This window comes from Quercus robur, chromosome 4, assembly GCF_932294415.1.
Source record: "Quercus robur chromosome 4, dhQueRobu3.1, whole genome shotgun sequence".
NCBI lineage: Eukaryota > Viridiplantae > Streptophyta > Magnoliopsida > Fagales > Fagaceae > Quercus > Quercus robur.
In genome coordinates, this window is record NC_065537.1 from 85,309,006 (window position 1) to 85,320,687 (window position 11,682).

Sequence of the window (11,682 nt, forward strand, 5' to 3'; positions counted from 1 at the left end):
TTTTATATTATTAAGTGGATTATAAATATCTAAAATAGTAATTAGTATTTAGAGTGTAGACTGTGGAGTGATTTATCTTTATCTCTATCTTTTTCTTTTTGTATGTTACTTTAATCTCAAGAAATCAAGTACTGGGTAAATTTTTTTTTTCACTCTTTTTTTTTTTTTTTTGTAAATTTTATATTATTAAGCGGGTTATAAATATTTAAGATAACAGTGATTATTTATAGTGTGGATCGACTATGGAGTGATTTATCTTTATCTTTTTTTTTTTTCTTTTTGTATGGTACTTTAATTTCAAGAAATCAAGTACTTGATAATTTTTATTTTTTTACTTTTTTTTTTCTTTTGTAAATTTTATATTATTAAGTGGATTATATATATTTAAGATTAGCATCAAGTCATAACAAATATGTTGTTGTCAAGAAGCTAGACAATATGGTGAAGGAAGTTAAGAAGGAATTTAAAACCATAGTGATTGTGATTGGCCAAAACTGGCCAATCTCAAAAATAACAAGAAAGGGTAAGAAATAACGAAAACTAGCTTTAAAAAAAAAAATTATGGTGTTGAAAGCAGCGAGGACATTGTTTTCATGTCCTCCTCGAGTGTTGTGAGCAGAGGGACAGGAGAGAGAGGCCTGGCCGTGGGGCACAGAGAATAATGCTTTGGTTGAGGACCTCATTAGAGAAGAAGGTGAGGGTTGGGGAAGGGAACATGAAAGGAGAGAAGAAAAAAAATGAAAGAGAGAAAAGAGGAAGCTGAGTAAGAAGGGTGAGTACTGGTGCATTTCTAAAGTGACAATGTGATCTATTTATAGAAGAGAAAGAGCGAGTAAAATAAATGAAAATTTTGGGCTAAACCTCACAAATGTTTTTTTATAAGTTATTGCTGTGACCAAATTTTTTATTTGTCTTTACGGCCAACCACTAGCATTTTTCTAAATAAGTTAAATGATTAACATATATTAAGCGTGAGTAATGCTATAAACACAAAATTTTTACACAAAGTTGACATGATAAACTTTTATAGATTCTCATTTGAGTTCATTACTTATATCTTACTAATAATCACTCACAATATCAACTATTTGTAAAAAAAAAATAAAAAAAATGTTTGTAGCTCTAGCATTTTTTATTAAACATTGATGCCAATTGCCTCAACAAATTTATCTAATAATCAATGCCTTGAGAAGTGAGGATGAATCTTTAGCCTTCTAAACATTTGCTCACTTTTGCAAAGTATTTTACAGATATCTTTAGTGATGTTATTTTCTCACGTATCATAGAAGATCTTCCTCCACATGTTTATGATGTTAAACCTAACTAAACTTGAGTTACTTTTTTACTTACCAATATTTTGATACACTTTTAGGATGAGAACTTATTATTTTTAAATTTTTTTTTTTTTAAATTACAAATATACTTTAATCCACTTTCAACAAAATTTCGAATAAGTCATTCACAATCGAAATCTGCCGCTCATTGAGGTTTCTTCTTCACAGTATTGTTAGTGTAGTAGCTTTGTTTTGTAAAAAGACTGTCTATAGATTTTGGGTATTATTTCATTGAAACCTACTGCATCTACTTCATCCCTTTCACGTTTTTGTAAAGCATCTTGAATTCTGAATTACTTTCTTTTCAATCTCAGCTCTTCCCAGTCTGCACAACTTGCATAGTCTTCTTTGTTATAATTCCTTGGCTATAACACAACTGCTCTCATTTTACCTACAAAGAATTATGTACTCAACTAATCTCTAACGCCAAAGTTAATGTTGTCCGGCTGATATTTATGAATACAACTTTTTGGTTTTTATTCCCTTCACTTTAAGTACAAATAGTAATTATAGTTTCTAGCTATTGCCAGTGCCATGTTATTGAATTCCACTATGGCAGCAGCATCAGATTGATGATGGTGAGTGTGGTACTAGAGATGGAGGCTAAAAACGAGAAAACAAAAGCACCGCTCAACAGAACTATTCTTCTTTATTGTTATTATTATTATTTAGAATACCACTATGGCATTATAAATACACAGAACAAGCCTCAGGTTTGCTTTGTTTTTGTTTTGTTTTGGTTTTTAATTTATTATTATTAGAGTATCATTTAAGTACATGAAAATCAATTGTCTACTGTAAGGACCAGATTTGAATTCCTAGCCCAACATGTGGATGGACTTAGGCCCAAAAAACCCAAAACAATGAATATAATGGATTAGAAAATTGGGCTTTAGTTGATCGAACAACGAGTTAGATAGGTTTGATGACAAAAAGATGAAAATAGACAACTGTACACTAAAGAAAAAACGTCCTCGGCGAAATCTAAGGACACTGGTTCTTATATAAAGTTCTTACGTAACGTTACAAGTTTGATTGTAGATTGCTACAATATTTCTTTCTTGAATTTTCTAATCCTTCTATCTTACTCCCTCCTCTATCTTTTATACTGCCTTTCCTTTTCATATTCACCATTCACGTGCTTGCCAGACAGTCGATGTAGATACTTGTCCCATCAACACTCCCCATAAGTCCTTATGTAGTAGCTGTAAGGCTGAAATACACCGTTCAGATATCACTTCTCCATTAATGCGGCCAGGGAGTTAGCTGTAGTGCATTTAATGCAGAGGTAGCAACTTTCTCTTTAGATATTTTAGGACATCTCCCTGTCCTGAGTTCTCATAATGCTTATCCATATCAACCGGGTGCTTCTGTGACATTTTTCCGGACGACAAGCCACCTCTATTGACCTCAGCCTTAGTTAGCCGAGGAGGCTCTCTGCATCCTTAGCACAACTCACAGGGTAGTTATGATCTCCACTGACTTCTCCTTTTGCCAACATGAGCCCTTTTGACAGCGATTACCCCTTCTCAGACGCCTTTAGTCCTCGGCTTGGGTTTTAGGCCCATCATATACCCAAACGACAGGCCTCGGAGCCCCAGGCCCCTACATCTACTATTATCAATAAATTGACACTTTAGTTAGAAAGTAGCATATTAAATGAGATATGAACTTCTTCTCAAAAAAAAAAAAAAGTTTTTAATAAATGATATAAATTTTGATTAATGAATATATACAAATAAATAAATTTATCTATATATATATATATATATATTTAAATATATAAAATTAGTGGTAAACATGAAATAGTACATCTCAATATCAACCGGTATCAAAATATTTCGTCTTACTAATCAAATCGAAACAACTTTCGGCATAGTATTGACTCCATTTACATTATCTCATAGTGGTTTTTCCATTTGAAAATGTTATCCATTAGTTTATCACTTTATTTCCATATTGTTCTCTTATTTTATTACTTATATTGTTTGCTTTTAGATTTGGTGATTTATTTTTACAAACTGTTGATGTGACCAACTTCTTATTGATTTTTATTTACGTCTAACATTAACATTACTTTTTTATTTACCGATAACAACTCACCACATTTTCAGTTTGTAAAAAATTTTGTAAAAAAGTTTATATATCTAGCATTACTCTTGAAGGGAAATACCGTGGGACAAACTTTGAATAATTTCACAATATAATAGAGTCAAACTTGAGTTTACAATAAATTAGAGATATAGCTTAAACAAATAAAAACTCTTTCTTTTATTTTTCACTCGGCTCTCCTCCTCATTGTGTATCTCTTACAGTTTTTTCTTTGCTCTCTGTGTTTTTCTCTTATACTTTCTCTCTTGCAATTCTTCACTGTCATCACACTTTTGGGACTTTACCCCACCAAATGGCCAAATCAGAATGATCTTTCTTTTATTTCTTCATCTTCAGCTTTTCTTTCTTTTCTTCCTTCACACGCCTAAGTCATATCAGATAAATGAAAAAGCTAACTTGTCTTTGACTTAAAAGGCTTGAGTGAGAAAAGCAGCTTTGACATCCAAAGCACCCAACAAATAAAGTCTAGCAAATTAATATATATATATATATATATATATACCACACGTTATTTTTTTTCCAATAAACGTATACCACACATTATGAGTGAGGAGTATATATTAAGACTAAGAGCATCTCCAACAGGAGAGCTAAACACAAAATCCTCTCTACTATAGAGAGTAAACCCACAAAATAAGTCTCCATTGGACTCTTTATACCCAGAATTTTTTTTGGCTCATGAACAGCAGCTCATCAAGTCTAATGGGCTACTGTTCATTCTTCAAATGTTTTTTTTCCTATTATAATAATCAAGTATTGAATAAAAAAATGTTGGAAGATGTGTAGTTGTTAAAAAAAGAATAAATAATGAATGAAGAAATAATATTTAAATGAGATATAGAATGAGATAGGGAATCTGTTGGAAAGTGTATTTGAAAAAGTGGATAGCTAAAAGGTAAAAGTCACTGTTCATTCTCTAAACAGTACAAAAATTTGCTTAATTTGCTGGAGATGCTCTAAGAGCATCAAGAAGCAAATTCTGATATCTGTTGGGAAAGAGGGATGGAGAGATTGATATACCACTCCGTGGTTTGAGCTGGAAAAACTCTGCCTTTTTAATATCTGGCTTTTCTAGAAACTAGAATGGATGTGAGAGTTGAGAGGTTGAAGTAGGTTGCTCAAAGTGGAGATATTGATGCCTTTTACCCCTTAATTCGAGAGGATGTTAAACTTTTGGAGTACATCGACGAGCTACCATTTGCTGATACTCCTTTACACATAGCTGCATCTGCTGGGCACATACCATTTGCCACAGAGATGATGGGATTAAAGCCTTCATTTGCTTGGAAACTAAATCCAGATGGGTTTAGTCCCATTCACCTTGCTCTACAAAATAGGCATATCGAGCTGGTACGACGGCTTCTGCAGTTTGATGGGGACCTTGTTCGAGTCAAAGGAAGGGAGCGTCTCACTCCTTTGCATTATGTAGTAGCAACAGGTGATCACCACTGTGATCTATTGGAAGAATTTCTATTAGTTTGTCCGGATTCTATTGCAAATGTGACAGTGCAAAACAAGATCGCTTTGCAAATTTCCCTCAAATATGATAAGCTCGAGACTTTTAAATTCTTTGTGGGACGGCTTGGAAGAAATCTATATATATCTAAAAGCTGAAGCATAGCATTTATTGTTGCTACACTCCAGTTAAGCCACATCAGCACTACATCATCATTTATTTTCTTTTTTTAATTTTTAATTTTTTTTTATTTACCAATTGACATTTATTGAGCATCTCTTTAAATTCAAGTGTTACTCTATTTCCAACTTTACTATGTGTCTCTCCATTAGGCCAGACTCTTCAAATGCCATTATCATATGAAATTTTGATAGTCATTGGTAGATTGCAACCTCCTCACCTCTTTATATATTTATATAAATTTTCAATTGTATTATGTTATTATATGGAATTCTGATAGTCATTGGTAGATTGCAACCTCCTCAACTCCTTACCTCCTTTTTTTTTCCTTTATAAATTTTCAATTGTTTTCTCTCCACAAATTGATTGATATTGGCTACAACAGGATAGTTTCTTAAGTGTTTTTTCAGTTCTTTTGGTCATGGCTCTAGTCCATTGCCAAAACCCAATCAAATGATTGCAAGAGAAGAGAGTGACTCTAGAGCTTGTGAACGAAACTGAAGCACATGAGAGGCGAACATTAGTAGCTCATGTCCAAAGGGTATGAACTCAAACTAAGTTTTGTTATTTTTATTATTCTTATTTTTATTTGTTTATTTCCATCTCATAACTAGAAAAAAAAATGTAATTCAATTATGGGATTTTATGATGAACGAGTTTGAGTTTTCATGGTCTCAAAAATATTCAAATATATTTTTAGCTTTTTCAAAATTGATTTCAGTTAGGCATTTGATCATGTTTGTTATAAATTGCTTTGTAGTTGCCCTTCTCAAGACTTCAGGAATGTTACTCTCAATATGTTTGCTATTATGTTTTTCTAATTGATAATTAACTTCAATGTGATGTTTTCATTTTGGTTTTTGTTTTTATCTAAGAATTGAGTTAGAGAAACAAGTAAAAAAAATCTCTTTATCAATGATTCGAGGATCTCAACTTTGATTTGAATGAACTTTGCTGGGTCTATGGTAAATAAATGACTATCTACTACCTCCACCAATTTGCGAAATGGGTTTTGTTTTGGGCAAGATTTGCAAAATGGGTACATGGACTAGAAATGGGTTTCAATTTTGGGGTTCTCTTGTTGTAAATTTCTTTGTAGGTGTAGTGATTTTGGTGTTTGAATGTGGGTCCTATTTTGTTATGGGTATTGTGCTTGGAAATATTAGTAGAGCAATCTGCTTGTTTAGAATAATTTAGTTGGTCGATTGGTATTGTGGTTTTTGTCAAGGCCTCATGGAGATTCTCAAATGATTCAATTTTGTGCACATATAGTGCTTGTACTTAGATATTTACTTGCTAACGAAAATAATGAGTGTAGACCAACGCTTTTTAAGTAATGAGTGTTGGTGATCTCATTCTACATATGTCTTAATTGTTAAGTTTATATGTATCTTCCTAAAACTCCTCAAGTAACTACATATTTTGGGTTTGGGAAGAACATTGGGAGAAAGAAAAATCAAATTCTGTTTGATTAAAGAAAATGTAAGAAAATAGAAAGGAAAAATAAAGAAAGGAAAAAAAATTGGTACAAAAAAAATATTTTAAAAAGCTGATGTGGCATTTTCTGCCATCTAAGCATTGATAGGGCATAACAACTAATACAATCTGATAATTTCCCATAACCATTTAAAGTTCATGACCTAGAATGCTAATAGCCATCCTCTCCAAGGCAAAAACAATTGGTTGAGTTCAACAAGTTTGCTACCAACTTTGACCACAAGGTCATGGCAATATAAGTGACTCACATCTATATATTACTAAAAGTTAAAGCGTGACATTTATTGTTGCTGAGCTCTTGTTACGCCACCTCATCGCTATGTCATTCGCTACATAATTATTATTTATTATTTATTCCTATTTTTTTACCAATATATATATAAATAGATTATTGACTTTACATATTCATTTTTGTCGGTTTTAACATCTATATATGTATTTCTTTTTTATTTCCAATTTTCCTATAATTTTTTTTTTACATTCACTTATTTTTTAAGTATTTACACATTCTTCAACCTTTCTTCTTCCCTTACCTTTTCATCTCCCCACTACCCTCTACTTTAATATTATTATTCATTTTTCCATTCATCTTCCTTTATTTGTCTCTTCTTATCCCTTACCTCTTACTATAAATTTGTCACTCTTTTCCATTCTTTGCATAGTTTTCTCTCACAAAAAGGTACTCTCTCTCTCTCTCTCTCTCTCTCTCTCTCGCAATGTTTTGGTGGATTTTTAATTTTTATTGCATCTCTGCTTTAGGTTGATAAATTTTTGTATTTTTAAGAACTCTAATTTAGGTTGATACGATTTAGTTTTGTGTTTTAAGTTATTATTATTATTATTTTGCTCTTTGATTGTTAAATTTTATCCAATTACATTATAAAAAAAATTAAAGATAGTAGATAAAAATAAAGTAGTATTCCATTGCATAGCATAATTTGGACAATTTAGTATTTATTGTTATATCTTTTAATTTTTTTTTTCTTCTCTTCTATTTTACTCAATATTGAAATTCAACCACATCCTCCTTATCATTAAATTACTTATATTTTCATCTCTTCTATTTTTCTTCTCTTCAACCTTTCTCCTTCTCTTTACCTTTTCATCTCCCCAAACATTCTACCTTGATATCACTCTTCCTCTTTCCTTTTATCTTCCTTTATTTTGTTTCTTTTTATTATCATCCTCTTAGTATAAATTTGTCATTCACTCTTCCATTCTTTACATAATTTTCTTTCACAAAAAAGTGGTTATTTCCCACTCTTTCTCCCTCAATTTTTTGGTGGATTTTTATTTTTATTTTTCTTGCATCTTTATTTTAGCTTGATAAAGTTTTGTATTCTTTAGAACTCTATTTTGGTTGATGGGATTTAGTTTTGTGTTTTAAGTTTTTTATTTTTTTGTGACTTTGATTGATAAATATTATCATATTGCATTATAAATAATTAAAAATAGTATATAAGAATGTACTATTATTATATTACATAGAATTATTTGGATAAGTTAGTGTTTATTGTTATGTATTTTATTTTTATTTTTTCTCATATCATTTTATTTATCATTTAAATTCAGCCACATCCCCAATATATATCATTAAATTATTTATATTTCCACTCCTTTTTTATTTTAAAAAATTTTAAATATAATATTTTGCCTAATTTAAATAAAAAAAATTGCCCACATTAAGTGGAGTAATGCTGGGGAAACACTCATTCTTACACCCAATGCATTACAGGAAGAATGAAATACAAAACAATCAAGTTAGAAACACTAAATTAAAAAAAAAAAAAAACTAATAATGCATATTTATGTCATAGAATCATCATTAAATTTTAAAAACGATAGGTTGCCGAGAGAGAGAGAGAGAGAGAGAGAGAGAGAGAGAGAGAGAGAGAGAGAGAGAGAGAGATGGTGTAGAAAAAAACCAATACAAAGTAATAAAGAGTAGATAAAGAAAAAAAAAATAAAAAACCAAACGTCAATTAGTAATCGTCGATTGGAAAACAAAGAGGTTGTAAGGAAAAGTAAAAAATAAAATAAAAATTACCATGTGGAGAACATTAATAACTTTACAGTGTAGTAACATAAACCGTTAAATTCACTTAAAAAATTAAATCAACAATCAACAATTAAAAATACAATCATAGTAGTAAATTTAAATTTAAAACTAATCAAACTCTAACTATGGAAACCATATTAATCATAACTAAAAAAGAGATGTTCTCTAATAGTAGTAGAAATTACATAAGAAATAAAGTTACAAAATTTAAAAATCCATTTTTTGATATTTCATTTAACCTTATTTATAATATATATATATATATATATTTATTTATTTATATATAAAATTTTCATATGCTATTGCTTTCAAAAATCTAATGAACAATGCTACCTCTCATTTATCGTCTTTGTTATGCAAATCATTAGCTAGTAAATATATGATAATGGTAAGAAGTGTTACAAATGAGATCACTAAAAAAAAATATATAAAATTTATTAGCCACTATCATTATGGAGTAGTAGTCTATAATTTTACGCATCAAAAAAAGTGGAATATATAGAGTTTTCTTAAAGGTATGTGTAAAGATTCACTATATATGTGTGTGTGTGTATAAAGGTAAAAAAATGTATATTTAAGGTTTTTATTAAGTTAAAAACTAATGAAAAACCAATGGTTAATAACTAAAATTATAGTATTAATAAAATATTTAATGAGACTATCTTAAAAAAATTATCATGCGCAACGCATGAATATGCGACTAGTAGTTATAATTTGTATACTCACTATTTTGATTTTCTATGGAAATTCGTAACATTGATAAAATGAATGTAATGACAAGTGGGTGATTTGTATATGGACACATTGATGAATGTGTGTAGTGGACATGGGTGGAATCAATGGCACATTATTGTTTGACAATTTGGTCTTTGATGGAAATTGGTATAAGTGAGGGTCTATTAAATTTGATCGTTTTGTTGAAGTAAGGTTTGTTTAAAACATATTTTATTTATTTACCTTATTGTAAATAAGTTTTTGTAAATAATGATTCTAACCTATTAAACCTTACTTTAATTTATTTTTTTTGGTTTTATCATTTTCTGTTGGCAGCTAACTAGACATCACTTTTAGGAATTAAGGATGCATGTAGCTAGTACAAAGGGTGCACCTAAAAATTCAAAAGAATTAAAATATGATACAATCTCATCACGTGAAGAAAAAGTGGAAATCTTACATTGTATTGGCATGTCCCTCCATTATTATTGGGTTATAAATATCGAATCTAAAAAAAAAAACCAAAATAATAAAATGATATATTTGTAGAAATAGAGATTTGGAATTTTTTTTTTAAATAGTTTAATTTCTTAGGAGAACAAATTATCTTCAATAAATTTTAGAGAGAATAAATTATGGATTATATCATATTAAAAATAATTATATATTCCCGCGCATCACGTGGATCTGCGACTAGTTTATGTAAAAATTCTGAATTTTCTGAAAGAGCCGTCTTGAATTGGGAAGACAATCATGGCAATATTGTGTTGCACATTGCAATATCAAAAAATAAAAGCTAGGCAAGCTCTCTCCACTAACATCTATTGAGTATTATCAAGCTATGAATAAAAGGGAAAAATAAATTATAAAATAACCGAAATATTCTAGATGACCATTTTATTTTTTGAACCAAAATTCAATTTTGGGGCTAAGCAATTTTTTTTCCCCAAAAATTAAAATATTTTATATTTTAATATGCTATTTAAAAATGATTAAAATTTTAAGGAGTGATGGCCTCCCTTGGTGTATGTACATATTGTTCCGGCACTAGTAATATATAAAAAATTATCTCATCATTTAATGATTCAATGGCTTTGCAAATGCATGTAAAATACATCATATATGATCTTTTTTTTTTTTCTTCTTTCATTATAATTTTTATTGAAAAGCATAAAAAAAGAAAGAATTTTCAAAAAAAAAAAAGAAAAGCATAAAAGAAGAAATTTATGCATTTGGATTAAGAACGGACCAAGCACGAGGATTGATTAATTTACATTGATGAGATTAGTGACCGTGTATCACTACATTTTGTAGGCTGTGAGTCACTTAGTTGCTTGGGGATCAGAATTTGTCAGTATAAACCGTACAAATTTAGAGGGTAAAACAGCATGGGACATCTTGCAAGGACAAACACAGGTAGACAACAGAAAGATCAAGGTTATGCTACACCATTGCTAAAGCCAAATCAGGTTCATCTCTTTCTACAAAAAGTTGGTATGCAGACTGCCTAAGGCCGCCATCAATAGGATATTTCGAGTTTTGGAGAAAGAATCATGTTCGTCAAATGACAGCATTATCAGACGAAAGGTGGAATGTACTTCTGGTGGTTGCAGTCCTGTTTGTAACAATCAGCTATCAAGTGGTAATCAACCCTCATGGGGGACTTTGGCAAGATGATGGTAAGTGCAATGCCACAGAAATACGGAATACTCTCATTCCAGAACCAGTGATCGGGCTCAATGCAATACAACAGTAGCACACACAGCGGGGACACCCATTGGTTCAAAAGAATATGGATTCTTCTTTTTTATGGTGTTCTCAGTTTGTAATTTTTTAATATTTGGGATGTCAAACTTAATGGTTTTTCTCCTCCTTCCAGTACAGTACAACAGGTGTCCGGTCTTCATGGTCATTCTCTCCCTCGGGTTTTGTTTTTGTATGTCATTCTTGACCATAAACCAGGCTCCAGTGTTGGCGATTTCTCTTTTTGTGCTTTGGCTCGCGCATACAGTCCTAGTAATGGTTGTTTTTGGTTTGGGAATAGACAGGAAGACGTCTAAACTCAAAAGATTGCAAGAGTCAACGCTAAGTGGTTTGCGGATTCAATCATTGGAGAAGAATTGATGGGAGAAAAAAATAAAAAATTTGGCCGACCTTGGAGCTGTATGTCACAAACTATTTTATAACATTCTTACAAACTCACCACATGAACAGTTTGTAAAAAAGTTCGTAACTTTAGCATATTCTTTTTGTTTTTGTTTCTTCAATAATAAAATTTAGTGTATGCGTTTCTAAGGGCATAGTTGAAGTACCCAATGTGGTCTATGAAT

The 11,682-nt window shown here is 30.6% G+C and overlaps 1 pseudogene; it reads left to right on the plus strand.

Annotated features, from left to right (window-relative positions):
• Window positions 1–4,529: 4,529 nt before the first annotated feature.
• Window positions 4,530–10,810, plus strand: LOC126722823 (ankyrin repeat-containing protein BDA1-like; annotated as a pseudogene).
• The last annotated feature ends 872 nt before the right edge of the window (window positions 10,811–11,682 follow it).